Source organism: Pygoscelis adeliae, unplaced genomic scaffold (assembly GCF_000699105.1).
Source record: "Pygoscelis adeliae isolate BGI_AS28 unplaced genomic scaffold, ASM69910v1 Scaffold242, whole genome shotgun sequence".
In the NCBI taxonomy this organism is placed as follows: Eukaryota; Metazoa; Chordata; class Aves; order Sphenisciformes; family Spheniscidae; genus Pygoscelis; species Pygoscelis adeliae.
The window spans coordinates 3,795,282-3,812,988 of NW_008824369.1; the positions used below are offsets into that span (position 1 = coordinate 3,795,282).

General features: G+C 34.3%; 1 protein-coding gene across 1 annotated transcript in view; it reads left to right on the plus strand.

Moving 5' to 3' along the window:
* SDK1 (sidekick cell adhesion molecule 1) overlaps positions 1 to 17,707 on the plus strand; it is a 422,744-nt gene that overhangs the window by 26,642 nt on the left and 378,395 nt on the right. The gene's annotated exons all lie outside the window — the stretch shown is intronic.

Below are 17,707 nucleotides of genomic sequence, written 5' to 3' on the forward strand. Positions count from 1 at the left end.
GCCCCGGCGGGTTGCGTGTTATTTAAATGGGCTTGTTCGCTCTCGTTCGTCATCTCTGTTAGCGCGCTTCGAGGGCTGCGTGGTAGAGGCTGGTTTGGTCCAGCCCAGAAGACCACAGAAGCCTGTGGTCTGTGCATTCTTCTTGTATGCACAGAAGAATGTTTTGATTAATAACTGTACGGTGTGGAGTAAAAATACTTTCAACACATCGTGTGAGGCTATGTGTGTTTAAAGCGAGGAAGATGAACGATTTTATGTAGTTTAGTGTATGAGTAGGAACTTAAAATTTGAAAGAGATCTCCTAAGACGATGTTTTAAAATTCTTTTTCCAGTTGTGAAACCGATTTTTCTTCTCCCTTCAGTCCAAGAGCAGTATAGACTAATCCAATAAATAGTGCAAGATTATCATAATCCAATTGATTTTTGTCATAAAAACACGTTTGATTTGTGAGGAGAGATGTTTAACCTGTTGAAGGATTCGATGAGCTAAGAATTATGGAAAGCTTTTTTGGATAACGAGTAACTTGTTGGCTATCCAGTTATCTTCTTGAGAGAAAATGATCCCAGAAAATGGTCTTTACATTTCAAGGAAGGCAATATTTCATGCAAGATCCTCTACTACATTCAATATACAACTGAAGTCCCAGTAACTTTAACAGGGTCAGGGTTTTATTGGAACTTGTCTTTTGTATTATCCTTCATAGATCTCTAAGTGTCTGGAAGAAGCAATGAAGGATATACAGTGCGGTTTATTTACCTGCCTAATGGTGTCAAAATGAGCAAAGCTGCTGTTGTACTTGGAAGTTCAGGTCAATTAGTTTAGAAAAGATTTTGTTATAGATGGACATCAAAGCTGTAATTTTAAGAGAACCAACCGTGAGAAACTATGCATTTATCCAAAGTGTGTCTGTTTTTCTAAATATCCTGTATTTCTTAAATATTCATCAAATAGCCAATCTGATTACCTACCTCCTGCCTTGTACTAAATTTTATATATATATTTTTTTTTATGTTAAATGAAATGGTTGAATAGAAATCTCAAATCTTCCCCCCTGCCTTTTCTTTTCTCCTATGCCCATACAGATTATGAGAGTTTTTCCTTTCTGGTAAACAGAATCTGAAGCACTCAACTCTAGGTACTTTTAGTAGGTGATAGACCTTAACATTCTGGCTACTGGAGGATGATGCAATACTATGTGTGTGGTTGGTTTGTTTTGTTAACAACAGTAATAGATTAGTCACATAGCTTTTGTGGATAAGAAGGCTGAGTAGTTTAGCCTGCTGGCAGGACCCTCCCCTACAACAAGACTTGTCCTGTTTTATATATAACAGAGAGTTTATTTTGCCTTAATCTCGGTAGGGGGAATTTTTCCTGAGGTCCTCAAAGTTTGGATTTTAAGGGTTTTTGTCTTTTTTATGGTATCCTTCTAATTTTATTAGTATTTAATTAAAATAATGATTCATTGTTTAGTAACTCCGGTTCCCTTCTTTTCAACACAAAGCTTTCACTTTCTTGAAATACTCTTTTACTCTTCTTTTTTCATGTAATTCTTAGTGTATCTGCCTTTAAACAGGTATTTGAGAACGTACTGCTGTTTCTTTTATGGCCTTTGCAGGGATGTAGCTACCGCCCTTTGGTGAGAAGCTTAAGGAAGCATTGCTAGATATATAACTAATCCCCAATCAACATGTGTGCAAGTGTGCACACAAGCACATGCTTAACTTACATATAGGGAGTTAAATGGCTTGTCAGGATAACCAGTCAGCATCAAATGGCTTTGCTTCATTTGTACAGAAACATTTTAATCAACATAATGACAGTGGGTAGTTTTTATAAGATTTTCATTTTTATGAAAATATTTGGAAATGTATATTTCAAATTGTAATATATGGAATGCTTAAGCAAACTTACTTTTCACCTTTAAGAAGAACACATGGTGAAGTTAGAGCCATACCTATGGAGATTTTGCCTCCTTGGTAGACAAATTGCTACTGCAGTGTGGGTAAGCTGGTTTTGGTCTGTGTTTCAGTCGACAACTCAAAAAATTGTGTTCATAATATATAAACCTTGTGATAACCATCACACTTTGTTTGGTTTCTATTTGGGCCAGATTTCTCAAAGTTTAACTTGACTTGTCAGTGATATCGTGACTTTCATTGCTGCTTCTGAGAATTCCAAAAAGTTATTTTGAGGCTACAGTTTCCCAGCCTCCATATTCTCATTTTTTACTTCTGAAGTAGAAAGCGTGAACCGGCTTTCTAACTGCTTTCAGGAAAGCAGCTTATGGCAGCAAGACTTTGATGTTCTTGAAATGTTACTGAATTCTTTTACCTTCCTGAATAAAGAGAGATTTACTAATAGATATCTGGTGTTCATGATGCAAAGATGATTTATGTATCGGCTTTCTGAATTTTTACTTCACAGTCCTGAAACTGACTGCCACACCTATGGAAGTTCTGGATAAGATTCTTATCTGCCTTGCTTACCCCCCTCTAAATATCTTGTCTCTGCTGGCAGTGTTCCGTAGAATTTAGCATCTCAGGTGCATATCATGCTCTGCCTTTTTTACCACATCTTCTTTGAGTATTATATTGGTGTGAGACCACAGAATAATTTGTCATGAATCAACACAATAATTTTTTTTTCTTGAAATTTAAGGAAGAGTGCTATACCAATTAAAAGGCTATAAAATAGTATGCTTTTGAATTTGGAGCTGTGACAGATAGCAAAGCATTATTTTGTGAAGAATTAAGATTTAGCAATTCAACATCACACACTTTTTTTAGTCTAAAAAGTATATATTTTAAATCCAATACACTTTCTGTTTTCTTTGTTTTGTCATCTAGTGCGGTTTTTTTTGTGGTGTGGTGGGGGTTTTCTTTGTTTTTTAAACTCATAAGCTTTCTATCTTTTATGTACTGGGCATTGAGAGTGAAGCTGACAGTATTAATGAAGTGCAAAAGCTAATTTACTATATTTTGCCTGATTTTAGCCTGGTATCCACTCAAGTGAAGCATTAATCTTGGATATATGATGATATATAATAGTGTTGCACTTGGGAGCAGTGCAGTTACATTTCTCTTATTTAATTATCATGTCAAAGAGAGGAGAGCGGTCTCCCTTTTCATATGGTGTGGTAAGGTTATATCTTGAATTTTTCATGCATACAAATCTGAGCATATTGCTGCTGTAGGATTAAGAAATCAGAGGACAGAGCACATAGAGTGTTGGAGCAGGAAAATTAAATATTTCGGTACTAAAATTTCCACTTACTGTTTGAAGATGGAGAGGAGCAGATAAAAGTGTGTTGCAATAGGAAGGATGCAGAGGTGAAGATGAGAAGAAATAGTCTAGAATAGCATAATAGTTTGTAATTAGAAGGGAAGGATAAGGAAAGAGATTTGGTTCATAATTCTGGGATATTTTTCATACTGCATGTTAAGTTTGTGCTAACAATGAGTACCCTCTCAAACTGGGTGGGACAGTGTGTTGGAATAAGCACTAGACAAAACATCCGTGGTAGAAAATTATTGGCTAAAACCTACTTTTCATACCTAATGTCTGTTTATTTGTCTACAGTTAGTAGTTGTAAGGATGATGTTTTTATATGTACAAGCTATTGCCATTTTTGGGGGGGGGAAAGACATCTCCAATTTAAGGAATGCAATCAGACTTTTTTCCTTAAACTAATGCCTCCCAACACTTTGTTCCAGAGTTCAGATGGAGAATTAGCTAATCTGTATTGAGGCTCTTCAAAAACCAAATGATGCTATGCTGCCTCTCTATTTCTTTTATTTATTTATTTATTCTGATGAATCCTGCTTGAAATAGCCATTGTTTGGATGCCAAAGAAATAAAAGGGAAAAATAGTTTTACTGCTGCTTTTTACTTCCTCCCTGTGGTTGTCACATTGCTATTTATTCCTGGTCTATAGACAAACAGTTTAGGTGATATTATTGTTGTTGTTGTTGTTAAATTATGACTGCCCTTTTAGTTTATTTCAATTTAAGAATTAAACTTGACAAGTGGAAAAATCTTGCACAGCTAAATGATGTGATGTTTTTCACTCCTGTTTGATTAATCACTGAAGAAAGGTGAAGGAGTTTGCAACTTTCAAATTTCAAGACAGTTCTGAAGAAAAATGCGATTATGGGTTAGTTGTGCTATTAGATCACAGAAATGGTTGTGCACATGTTTATGTGATATCAGTAGTTCTCAATTATCTCATGGAGTTAATGGGTATATTGATGACACAGTGGTTTGGCAGTGCTGGAATAGAAGCTAAGCCTTTCCCAGCTGTAAGCAGTAATCTCTTTCCTTAGCCCATTTGTATGAGGAGGTTCATGTGCATATGCTACCTAAACGATGTGTATCTGAAAAGATTTCTTTAAATGGTCATTGCAAAAGTTCTTGACCCATTGCAGCTGTGTGTGTAAAAGAAAACCTAAATAATGGATACAAGAGGGAAATAGTCATAGAAGCAATATGGCTATATGCCTGGCAGGAAGTTATTTGGAAAAAGAAGCAAATTTCCATTAGAGAGATGGAGATGCTATGTAAGGAAATTGCTGCTTCCCATTTCTTTCTGTTCTGCTCAAGGAAAAGGTATTTGGTATATATACCTTTCTTACAAATAAAGAAAACTGCCTCACAAACATATCTGACTCATCTTGACAGTTACTTAGCCCTGCCAGAAACAAACAGGCAAGGAGAGTTGCCCAGCTGTATGGGCAAAGGGGGCAGCAATATACTTGTTGATTTGAACAAACATCCACTTCAAAAGAAAATAGATTTGTTGTGATTTAATAAGTATCTTAGTTCCCTCTGACTGACACTTCTGCGTTCAGAAGCTATGTCATCATATGCAGTCTAAGAATATGCAATGTGTCCAATCCTGATATAAATATTTAAAAATTGGTAGGAAAAGACATGTCTAACTCCTTTCACTCTAACAAGCAGAAAAGAAAAAAAAAAAATCTTGCAATAGCCTTTTAACTAGATTATCTACAGTTTTGTGAACTGGTATACAAACGTAATAGCCCATTTATGGAAGTTTTGATTCCTGATACTTAAACAGATTAACTTAAGTATTATTTCATTCTACACTTAAGTTACCTGAGAATACATGAGATATCCTAAAGCACTAATGTAGAGTTGCAATGCAGTTGCAAGCCCTCTTCCTAGTTTCATAAGCTTTACAGTCATAAGGTATCATTTGGTCATTCAGACTAAGTGAGGGAGCTGTTTGTACCCTGTTTAATGATAACTGAAACAATGGAAAACACTGCCTGAAGTACAGGCCTATGTGACAGGGTTAGTTGGGGAGCTAAGCTGTATGTGTCTGTGGATTTTTTTTTCCTTTTCTCTGGAGTCTGGAAAACATTGCTTGCTATTGAGTTTAAAAAATAATGCCAAAAAGTAGGCTTAGTTCAGTCTTAAACTTAGTGAAGTGTGAAAGCTGAGAATAGCTAGGCTTCGTACTACTAATGTTTGAGATCTTCAGAAGACAAGGGAGTTGACTGGATCCACTATGTCCAAATATTCTCTGCTACATAAGAAAACAATTTTTCCCATCTCCTCAAAAACCCCTAAAACCCAAGCTGAAATATGAAGAGTAAAAAAAAATAAAGCCATTTCTTTACAGATGTTTAGGAACCTGTAGGTAATTTGGTATTCTCTACCCTCTCTTGAATTAGTCTGAACAGTAATTGTAATGTATGGGAAAAACCTAATGACACCAATTGTTTTAAGTTATTTACCCAAGAATAGAGTTTTCTGATAATCACTCCATAACATGTTATTACTGTCACTTTATATGCTTTTTATTGAATTAATTTTTACACACCAGAATTGTTATTAAAATATCATACTTGTATCACTTGTTCCTTGGGAGCATTCATAGTAGTGCTGGTAGTAATCGAGCAAACTGAAACAACTACATTAATCGAGTTTTTTTAATGTAATTGATTGATTTCATGAGTCAAATTGCAAAACGTGCAAGTCCTTAAAAATAGTATGCAATAGAAAAGTAAAGAAAAACATCAGAGCTTCCAACCAAAATGAAAGTTTCGGTATTTTGTATGGCTTCCAAAGGTGTTGCTTGATAGCCTAGTTGTTAGCTGTAAGAAAAGGTAAATTGGTTTCCTTAGTACATGGGTTTGTGAAATGTTTATTTTTCAACACAGGAATTATCAGACAGGGCTGGATTCCAGACAGCTGGGCAGATGGTTCTTTCTTTTCAAATTGGGTTGTGCCAACAAAGAGAGACAGCTATACAAATGTTAACCCCTAAGGGATAGAGAAATCTCTGTCAATCTTCCCTCTCCACCCCCTCCCAACTGTCCGTTGGAAAAGAAAAGGAAAATAGCAATTTTGGTCTAATTACTGAAAAAATTCTGTTTTTTAAATGTAAGTTTTCAAACTTTGCCTTTTCAAAAATACCCATGTTTAGAAATATAATGCAGTCGGTTAGCTGGTCTTTAATGTGGTTGTGTAGATAATGAAGCATGAAAAAACCAAATTTGCCTCAGGTCAGGTACATATCAATTGCAGCATCACGGAGATGCTAATATATATTTAAGAGAAGTGGTTAGTAACTGCAAAACTGATTTGTGCATGGGCTGTAAATGGATTTATTTTCTGATGTTTTAACTAATTTGTTTCATATACTTTACCAAGACTGAAAATTTGAAGTCTGTTGCCTAAAAATAACTACTTTAAGAAATAGACCTAAAACCTCAAGATCTTGGAAAAAGAATTTTAAGAATTGCAGAAGTTACCTTTGAGTGTCAGGATTTAGTTTTCTTTGTAAGGTAGTAATTTAAAAACAAAACTTTCATTATTTGAAATTCTTTGACCTCTAAAATAAATTTCAGATACTATTCTGTGCCCATTCAAATGAATGTTATCTTTTTTTTCTAGTTTTGAGAATACGAAAGCAGTTTTCTTTTTATCTGGATTTTTAGGTGGGCTTTTATTTAGATAATAGAGGCTTGACTAACAGATGTAGAAGGGAAATTTAATTTTTTGTTGAGAAAGAGGAAGTTTGAGATGCTGCAGACAGAATAAGCAGTTAGTTTGTCTTTATTTGTGAAATAGAATAAGAAAGGAAAATGACTCAGAGGTTGATGCAAAGTTTAGTGGTTCAGAACAGGGTTTTGTAATACAGCAGTTAAAAAAAAAGATAACACTCATTCCTGTTTTTTAACATGCACTCATTTTGGTTGGAAATAAGCTAGCTGCAGTGCACTCTGGGTGTTCTGCTGAGTCTGAGTTCCCCACCTTATGTAAAGAAAAGTAACCTTTGTACATAGAATGATTTGCTTTAAAAACAACAATACTTGGTTTGTTGTTCAGGAGAATAACCCTTGAATGAATGTTTCATAAATGCACATTTTAGTGCCCTTTTCAGGTACTTTTTCCCATTGCTTCCAATATGTCTAGGTAAAATTATTAAGGAGTAAATGAGGAACAAGCCACTGTGGTTCTGTTTAGCTGTACATGGCTGGACTTTAAAAAAAAAAAAAAAAATTTAAAAATTCTGCCTGTTGTCATAAGGAGATATATCAACATCATGTCCTAATTTCTGATTTCTCTGTTTTGAGAGAGTAACCTTGATATTTTGTCACATACTTCCAGATTTTTTGTTGCTGATGGTTTCCTAAATTATTAGTTTAATTTTCATGGTATTTTTTTGTATCTTTATTATATTTTTTTCCCTCCATCTGTCCACAGAAGTAAATGAGAATCTCCAAAAATGCTAGGTTTTTTACTTTGATGAAGAGACAGTCCATTTGTTTCCATCACATTGTGTATTGGTGCAGTAGCAGCTAGCTAGAGAAAGGAGAATGAGTTGCATATTTAAAAGCATGTTAAAGAAATTATCGCTTTGTAAAAAGTAATGTCAGTTCTTGTGACTGGAAATGGGATTCCTGTGGTCAGAGTGAAGTTTAAAATATTTATACGTAAGTGGGGTGATCATGATCTAGAAAGCTTACCTACTTAAAAGTTAAGTTTTTCTTTATATTGGTAAAGCAGTATTAACAAACAACTTCAAAAGTATTCAGTCATTTTTTTTCCCTAGGTCTCATGCTCCTCTTATAAAATTACACTTTTTATAAAAAGTCCTTTTTCTAGAATAGCAGGTATACACACTCCTGAAAACACCAGTTGTAATTAAAATTTAATTAGAAACATTCCAAATTGAAACACTGTGACAGCTGGATGTGTTCTTATCAATTATGTGTCACAGTGAAGGTTTTGCCACATAGCAGTTAAGAGAAAACTGAGATTTATTGCCTTTCAATATATGTTGAAAATGGTAGAGCTCAGAAGATTCTTTGAAGAATCTGAATAATTTTTTTTAGTTAAATTTGAAAAATTGTGATTAAGTTCCTATCCCACTGACGTTCCTGTGAATTTTGTTATTTAATTATCTTATTCACACATATATTTCAATATATGTTGAAAATGGTAGAACTTAGAATATTCTCTGAAGAATTATCAAATTTCAGCAAGATAGATAGTCTTTAACTCTCCCCACATATGTGTCTACAGCACCTATGTATTTATATGGGAAAATGTTAATGAGATATGTGGACAGGGTAGTAGGAAAAAAAAATAGAATGCTATTAAGAACAGAGGGTGACTACCTGGGATATTTCAGAACATTTATAAATCTGCAGTAATAACTCTGAGTTTGCAACTCTATCTGTACATTTTTGAGATCATGGGGTAACTTACTGCATCACAAGTAGTAACTTCACTTCATACATGTGGTTCTTCTCTATGCCTATGTTAATTTTGTCTCTTTAACCACTTATCTATTAATATTGGTCAATGAATAACAGCTCGGAAAACGCTAGGAGTCTGGTTTTTCCCCAATGAGACAAAATCAGAAGTCAGAATAAAATGTAAGAGCGATTAGAGTGAGATGGTGTTGCAGTCATGCTTCCCTGGTTTTCATTTCATTTGAGTAGGCATCAGTCTTATTCCCAGACAACCAGCATAGTAATAAAAATTCATATATTAGCCTATTGAATTTCCATTCTTTATCTATCTCCTATAGCAATTGCATATTAATTAAAATTTTTGAAAGATAGACTTCGCAGGATGGATAAGTTATTTTTGTATTCAGGCACTCGTCATGCCTTTTTTTTATATATTTACCTTTTCAAATGTTTCTAATCTAAACTTAACCCCTGGACTTTTAAAACAAAAATTTATGTTGATGAAGAAAGTTGATTCTTTATTTGGTTTCAGTGTTCAATTAATTGAAAGTGTGAAACTTAGACTTACACTGCTTAAGTCAGTTTGGAAATTTTTTTTGAGCCAAATAGCTAAGGAAAACTAGCTGTTGTGAAGCTTAAGCTCTTCAAGGTTATTTCACAGTAAAAAGCTAAATTTAAAATGCTAAAAAAATTAACAAGATGTGGAAACACTGCAAAGTAATCTTGCACAAATGTTATTTACTTGTTAGTATGAGGGAGGGGGGTTTATTGTCTAATTAAATAATGATTTGGATGCAAGCTTAAATTACATTATATATGTATGCAATAAAGTTTTCTTGAAGGACAAATTAAAAAATCTAGTTATTAAAGCCTTATTTACAGAAAATATGAACAGTACAGAACATAGAAGGGAATTTTCTAGTTTTAGCTTTATGTTTGTTAGTTTAAATGTCATCCTCACTAGTACCTATGATTAATGTTTCCTTTATGTTTTCTATCTTTTCATTGTGCTGTTTTTTTGGTTTCTGGATTCTGCTGGCCTCACTAACAGGGTATCTAAGAATTAACAGTATATGGATTATAATGTGGTATTAATTGACGATGTCAGGAGTAGAATGTGAAATCTAGCCAACTATTTAAATATTAAAAACATTCTATACTGTTAAAGCTCTTCTGCAGTGCTCGCTTTTACACCTCTTCTTATACTCTCTTGGCTTTATAGCAGAGGAGTTAATCTTGTGGCTTTTGGGTGGTTCCAATGTCCCAGCTGCATCAGGTGTGATGTGTAGCCCTGGGATTGTGCAGCCAGCTCTTGGATAATCTGAATTCCTGATTTTTGAAGAAAGTGAACAAGCACACACTCCTGAGGCTTGGGTTCACTTGGAACCTGCCCACATTTCATCTTTGTGTTTACATATCCCATAATATTTTACTATATATTTTTATTCTTACCAGGGCACCTCTTACTCTGAGTGGCACCAATCCCCACCAGAACTTTATAACCTTCAGTAAAAGCTTTCTAAAATTTCCCTCCTTTGCTAAGCACGAACGGTGCACCTATGCAGTTATACCTGCAACAACTGCATCCTTAATAACCTTTTGGTTATTTCACCCTGATAAATTAGCTTTTTTAAATTTATATCTCTGATTTTTTTTAAAGTGGAGGGTATTCTGCTCAAAACAAACTTGAAGATTTACTTACATAGCATCAGAATGGGTCAGAGGAGTGGGAGAAGCCATGCGTAGCTCTGAGACTGTGCATATGCTCTATAGTCATTCCAGTTCTTCCAGTTCTTGCTGCAGGGTCTAATACTCCCATTAGAGTATAAAGAATAGGAGGAGAAAAGGACACCTAGGGAGGGTGAATCACCTTCTCGGATCCTTTTCTTTAATACAGTAAAAAATTGCCCCAGAAAATATGACATGTATCTTACATTGAGGTAAATATAAGTGATTGTTTTTTACACCGTAATCACAGCAGTTACTGTACCTTTTTAATTTGCATATTTTTAATTTACTTTAGTAGAAAATTAATCCTAAGAGTTCCATCAGCTCATTTCCAATTTTATTTGGTTATGTTAGTTATAACTGTGTGTTTATATTTAATGTGAGACAGATTATAAATACTAATAGATTTGTTCTGCTAGCAAATATTTCAAGTCAAAATGTTTGCATTTTGGATGTGATTATATTCTTTCTTGAATATATAGGAACAACTATGCATTATCCCATTCAAAATACTGGAGAAACTTGTGACTATGAATAAATAGAATTTAATGTAATATTAAACATTATAGAACATTATTTTATTTTCAGATAGCCTTATAGTCTTAAATGACTTCAACAATCAATGAAGCTTTTCTTATTTTGGACATTGCTGCTTGGCTTTTTATTTATTTATTTATTTAAACAGCCAACTTGACATTATTTTTGGCCTACCCACTCATTTTTTTATTGCACGAATTATTTCTGCAAACTGCTTGTCAGCATGTTATGTTAGCATAATCTGAATTTGATTTAACTTATGGTAGTAGTAACCAGCCTTCGCTATTCCTCTCTTGCTTTCGATCAGCTTTTCTCTTTATATCTAGTAGACCTGTTGGCTGTGAAAATGCCTTTTTAAGATCAAATTGTGTCAGCTCGCTTACACTTGAGGTTTTCTCTCCTGGCCTTGGTCTACAGTAAAATAAAAAGTCAGATGGAATGACACCAGGTAGTATTATTAATTTATGTATGTTTTTTCATTTCAGACTTACACCGTGGTTTTTATGCTCTGATGCTGCAAATATAGGAATCATTTTGTTGCTTTTGGAGTAGAGTTTTTGGCCAATTTTCTAATGAAATAAGTCGGGGCAGGGCAGTGTGTAGAAATTTGTGTTGGCATAGCTTTCTGTACCTGGAAGAATACAGCCAAGAAGGCTTGACCGTCAACCAAGCCAGTGTGATGTCTTTCAGCTAACTCTATAACTGGCAATGCACTAATGAAAGATTTCTCCAGTACCTTTATTTTTCTGTAACCAGGTTGTCAAATAGATGTTTTTCCTTTATTTGTATAATTTAATATTATATCTGCTTTTTTTGTGCTGCTTTATTTAAGACTCTTGGAGCTTCTAGAGATGATGAACTAACTTCTTTGTTGTAAATAGACCAAGTCTTGATAAATATAAAGGGAGTTCAATTTTTTTTAATATAAAAAATGGAACTGAAAAGTAAAAATACACCACATTCTCACTGTGTACAAATAGCAACCCATTGGGCAAAGGAAAGGAGAGTTCTTGTCCTAAGGTGGTTTTCATTGAATACATCTAAAAATAGGGGTCTTGCAAAAGGATAGTGTCAACTCAAGACTTAACTACATTTTAAGAAAAATACTTGTTTTCATTTGATGTTAGCATAAATTCATGGAAGTTGTAATCTGCAATGTGTACATTCAAAATTCTTTGATTTATTGAATTGGCCAGCTATGGATTGCTTTCGAGAGGATCCAAAAAGTTAAACATCAGGTATGTTAAACAGCAGATAGACCAAATTTTTCATCTAAAACCTGGGTCCTAAAAATAACAATTCAAATTTCAAGAGTTTTGTTACTTGGGAATGTTGACTTTTTCAGTTTTGCCATAGGTGTGATTTTTCTCTCTCCACCCTGCCCCCCTCCCCCCCCCTTAAACTTTCAGTGAGGGATAAGAAAGTACAGAAATCCATATAGTTTCCCAATTAATGAGGATTCACTTCGGTAAGTGAAGTAAACCTTACTATTGTGTGCAAATGTCATCTTGTGCTAAATTTCTAGAGTTTTGACATTACACAGAGAGAAATGTTTTTGGGGAGAAAATTTTCCTACTGTCTTCTGAAATGTTAATGGTAAAAGTAAGGCTGTTTCTGAGCAACAGTTGACCTCTTAAAAATACAGCTTCTTGGAAAAAAAAATCCAGTGAAAACATCTTGTGGAGAAGCTGGACACATCAGAAAGTACCACTAGAGTAAGTGAAAATGCCAGTTCTGATAGTGCTTTGGATTTACTGGCTCTAGGTCCCTATACTTGCTTCTAAAGTTTTATGCCGAACACTGGAGGCACTGGATGAGGAACTGAATGTTGCTCTGAGGCATTCCTTGGATGAATAACTTGTGGTAGTGTTCTCTGAGGACACAAATTTCTCAATTATCTACTCAGTGTTCTGATTTGTCCCTAAATAATGAATCTGAATATTGCATGTTGCCCTTCTTCGGGTGTTTCATCAGACTTCGCTTGTGCTTTAAAAAAAATAATATTGTTATTAAGTGTGCAAGCAGTCTAGGGAAAAACCAACAAAAGCTAAGATGAGAGAAGGCAAATCAGAAGCCTAGGCAAGGTTTAAAATGTGTAATTATAGAGAGCTTCCTCCCTCTTTCTTTGAAAAGCCTTTTATTTATTTGAATGCAGTATTGCAAAATTGAGTTTTGCATGAGGAGTTTGTGGCAAAAAGTTGATTTTGTTAGTTAATATTTAAAATATCACAGGTTTCAAAATGAAAACACTTGTTTTATTCAAGTAACAAAATTAGATGAAACTCTTAAATCTTAGCAAAAGATACAATATTTGTGGAGAGAAAGATTTCCTCTGAAGAGCGCAATCTGACAAGAAAATTAATTCATCCCTGAGAAGGAATCATGAGACTTTGGCAGCAAAGTGTCTTAAAAAAGGAGATCTTGAAGACACTTCATTTGCAGGCAGTGAATCTATTCACCTAAGCTGAGTGCTTTGTTCTTGCAATCAGAGCAATACTTAGAAGAAGCAAAGTAGAAAGGAGAAATTCACCAAGTAGGGAACAATCTTGCTGCGCAAAGTCATTTGCCTTTCTGAAGCGTTTGAGTGTACAACTAGGGAGAGAATACTCCAAGAAATATATTTTTGATGAATAGAAACCCAGGAAAGCTGTCTGAAAATTCTATACCCGTTTCTCCCACTTTTCATTTCCTTCTATTAGTTCAATAGGAGACAGGCATAAATTCTCAATTGCAAAATTTCATTAAACTTGTTTTTTGCTAAGTAGAAGCTCAGAACCTCAGTAGAACATGTGAAAATGTCATTGGTCAACAAGGATGTAATGGGATAACCTGACTTTATAAATTGTAGTATCTCACCTGATTTAGGAGTTGTGAATTCTGCTAGCCTCTAAACATAAGGTAAAATGAATCTGTGTAGCCAAAAGGAATAGTGTTATGAAGATGTCTTGGGATTGGCAGGGGCTATAATACTTGATTGAAGCCCTCTGATGTTATATGAATCTGTGATTATTTGAAGGTGGTACCACATAAATGATGAACATTTTTCTACATTTGAGTAAGTAATTTATTTTTATGTTGGTGTAAATTAAATGAAAATTTATGTCCTGAAGTGGTTTAAAGATGCAAGGAAGGGGACCAATATTTGAGTTTAGTACAATTACAGTAAACAAATTGTTAAAAGTGTTTGTTCTAGAGTGAAGTAGTTAAGGATTCATAGGAGTATGAAGCTGCTGATTACTACCTGCTGGCATTGTACTTTGTATTTTAAGATAATAATGAAATAGGCTTTCTGCCTTAGCATCCTTTTCATTTATGAATATATATAAATGAATAAATTTCATCAACTTCTACAAGGACAGTGAAGAGGCTATGATAGCACCGATCCAGGGACCTCAGAGGATTACATAAACATTAGTTGGCAATATATGATTAAAAAATGGATCTTAGGGCTAGAGTCAGGGGCGGGAGGGGGAGGAATCATGTTTCAAAGGTATAAGAGCTTACTTTAAAATGTACAGTGAGTGTTTTTCCTGAACTTAGCACTCATCTTTCCTTACTCATAGTCCTAACTCAATAATAATGTGATGAAAAAATATGTTAAACATATCATTGAATTATTGCTGCCTATGATTTACTGACACTCAAAACACCACCTATCAGTCTTCAAAGGAAGACTCCAGTACTACTTTATAAGAAATTCCTGTTTTATATATTTTATATATAAATATTTTGCCTATTTTTAAATAAATTGTTTTTTCAATCTTAAAAGCTGGAGAATGAAATTATTTTTGACTCTTGTGCAAAGAGTCATTGCTGCTGAGCAAGTATTCTACCTGATACTATGCTGAAAACATAAGTAAAAGTCACGGTATTGTAGATGTCGGTAATATATTAATATGCATTTCATTGTTAAGTGGACAAGGGCAAAAGGCAGAAGATGTGGTGAGGATCAGATCTGGTTATATTTGTAGCACAAAGGAAATGGAGGTAATGAAATGAGCAGATGTAGGCGAACTGTAAAACGTCACGGGATAAACTTAAGTTCAGAATATATTGCCTTTCAGCAAAACATTTCACAGAGTGCTTACTAGAAGAAAATTTTCATTGTTCAATTCGAAATATAGTAAAGTTATTAGATGTTAACTGTATCATGCTAATTTGTAACTCCTTACTTGTAAAGTGATTCTGTAAGTCAGTCCATCAGTTTACATTACCTACTTAAGGAATGATCCTTAGAGGTACATCAGAATACAGTGTTGATTTTAACGACTTTAAAAATGTGGAAAGCATATGTATTTTTAAGTTTGAAAATACCTAAGGCCGATATACCTATCATATTTTGATCTTATCTTAACCTTTAAATCAACAATATAACCAATGAAACACAAGATGTCAATCTTTGATCTTCTTGTATTCTGTTAGTCTTATTCTGGGGCTTAAAAATCAACATACAACTGTATGAAAATGAATTGTATTATGCTGGTTTGGTCAACTAAAAACTGATAGCCAGAAAGCTGTAAAATGCAATTTAGTCCCTTTTAATAATAAAAAATACTACAAACAATATTTTATTCTATGGAATATAAAAGTACCTATAGTAAATCATTGACCCATTATTTTCTCAGGCAAATGTCTGTAGAGTTGATACTTCAATTTTCATTATAGTAACACTTAAATATTTTTTTTTCTTACTCTTATTTTAGTAGTACCCTAATCCTTTTCTTATTCCTGTAAGGTAAAAAAAAGCTGTTACAATCTATAATTTAAATTTCTGGTATGTTATTAAAAAAAAAAAAGTGTGTTCTTTCTTGAAAGACTTTTCTAATGAGGTTTAAGCAAAGCTTGTTTCCCCAGTGAATTTAAGTTTTGTAGAGAATCTTGAAAAAATGGCACTTTAAATATGCAAAGGCAAGATCTCAATTTCTTTTCTTGTAGGATTTTTTCTAATTTTATAGTATCAGGTCTTCCCTTTCAAATTTTTAAAACAAAACAAAAAAGCCTCCCCAACCCCCCACCACTTGTGATAATCTCTTGAGCCTGTAATATGATGCTTTTAAGTTAAGTTGTAAGGTGATGTGTCTGCCCTCCTGTTGCCCTTCAGCCGATTGAAAATATTTACACAATGTTTCTGACCTGTGTGAAATGTGTGTGAAATGGTCAGTTTTCAACTGTTAGCAGTTAATTCAGGTTGTATAAATAATTCCTTGTGTTTTGGACAGATGTCTGTATGCATCAATGTGCATGTTTTTTATGCTATGTAACCCCTACTAGCAGACAGTGATATCTTTCACCGAGTATTTGCTGTACTGAATAATTCTGGCCTTTTGGGCTGCATGAATATGTGAAAACAGAAGTAGCTTGTTGCATGTTTCAGTATTAAGTATTGACACGTTCATCTACTCTGCAGTTTTTTGACTAGGGAATTTTGTTTTCTTTCATATGCAACTCCTGACAGAACTACTGCTCTCCTGTGTTTCGATACTCGTTTCAGTTCAATTGCAGAATGTTACAGAAAACATCACAGTTGTTCTTGATACTTGGAAAAATCTTGCCAATGTTTTGAAATGTTTTTCCAAAATTTGCATGTTACATCAGAGATCATTTCAGCCAATGTTTGTTCTGTGGAATAAGCTTCTAGGTTAATTTTATAATTCTCCCAACAATTTTGATTTAAATTTCTATTGTCTCTACTATTTCAAGGGGTTAGATACTACAGCGATGCTAGTGTATAGTACTAGCAGAACGTCTGGGGGAGTGATAAAGGAGCAAGAGGAAGGGAGACAGTCATCAAGAGAAGGGAGGAAGGGCTGTTTAATAAAGTAGTTGCCACTGTTCCTCACCAAAGAAGTTGAGCTGGAAGCCACTGTTGTGGTTTTAATTCTCTGTTTATGCCAGTAAGCCTGGTGCTCAAGTCATGGAGCAGGGAGTGGACAGTGGTACAGTGCCCTGACTCATATCAGAGGACAGCCACCCTGAGCAAAACTTTTTTGCATTCATATTTTCTGCTACACAGTAGTGAGTGTATTGATTTCATATAACTGATTTTTTTTTCTCTCCTGTTTCTAGACTATTCTACTTCTAACACAGAAGCCATTTAATTTTCCAGAGAAAATCCGTGTAGTTCCCGTTATTTTCATTGTCTTCAAGTCATTTAATGGAATCCAAGTAGCCTGTGCCACCATCTTGCCACTGATAGTTTTAATCTAGCTAACAAAGGAAAACAAACTGCGTGTTCCACAGTCACGCTTCATTTTCCTGTGTAGCTATTCCTAATCCTCTTTGGGCCACATTATTTATGAAAAGAAGTAGCCACACCATAATTTAATGTGCTTTAAGACTAACTTTCTAAAAGTGCGATTTTAACATTTTTGAGTATTTATTTGCAGAAGTACCCTTAAAAATGTGAGGTGGTTAAGTTTTATCCGAGCTGATCTGTGTCCATCTTTGAAGCTACATTTGGTGTGCTATTTAAACTTTGTGTTTGTTGATCTTTCTAACACCCATCATTTCCACCAGGGAGTCCCATTACATCTTTGGTATAATGCTCTTTGTACAATAGCAAATTTTATGCTGAAATGTAGCTACATTTTTAATAGAACCCAAAGGCAGAATTTCATTATGAAGTTACTATATGCATAAATAAATGGGGAAAAAAAAAACCAACTTAATAGAAACTAATAGGAAGTACAGTGCAAAAATTCATGTTTAGTTT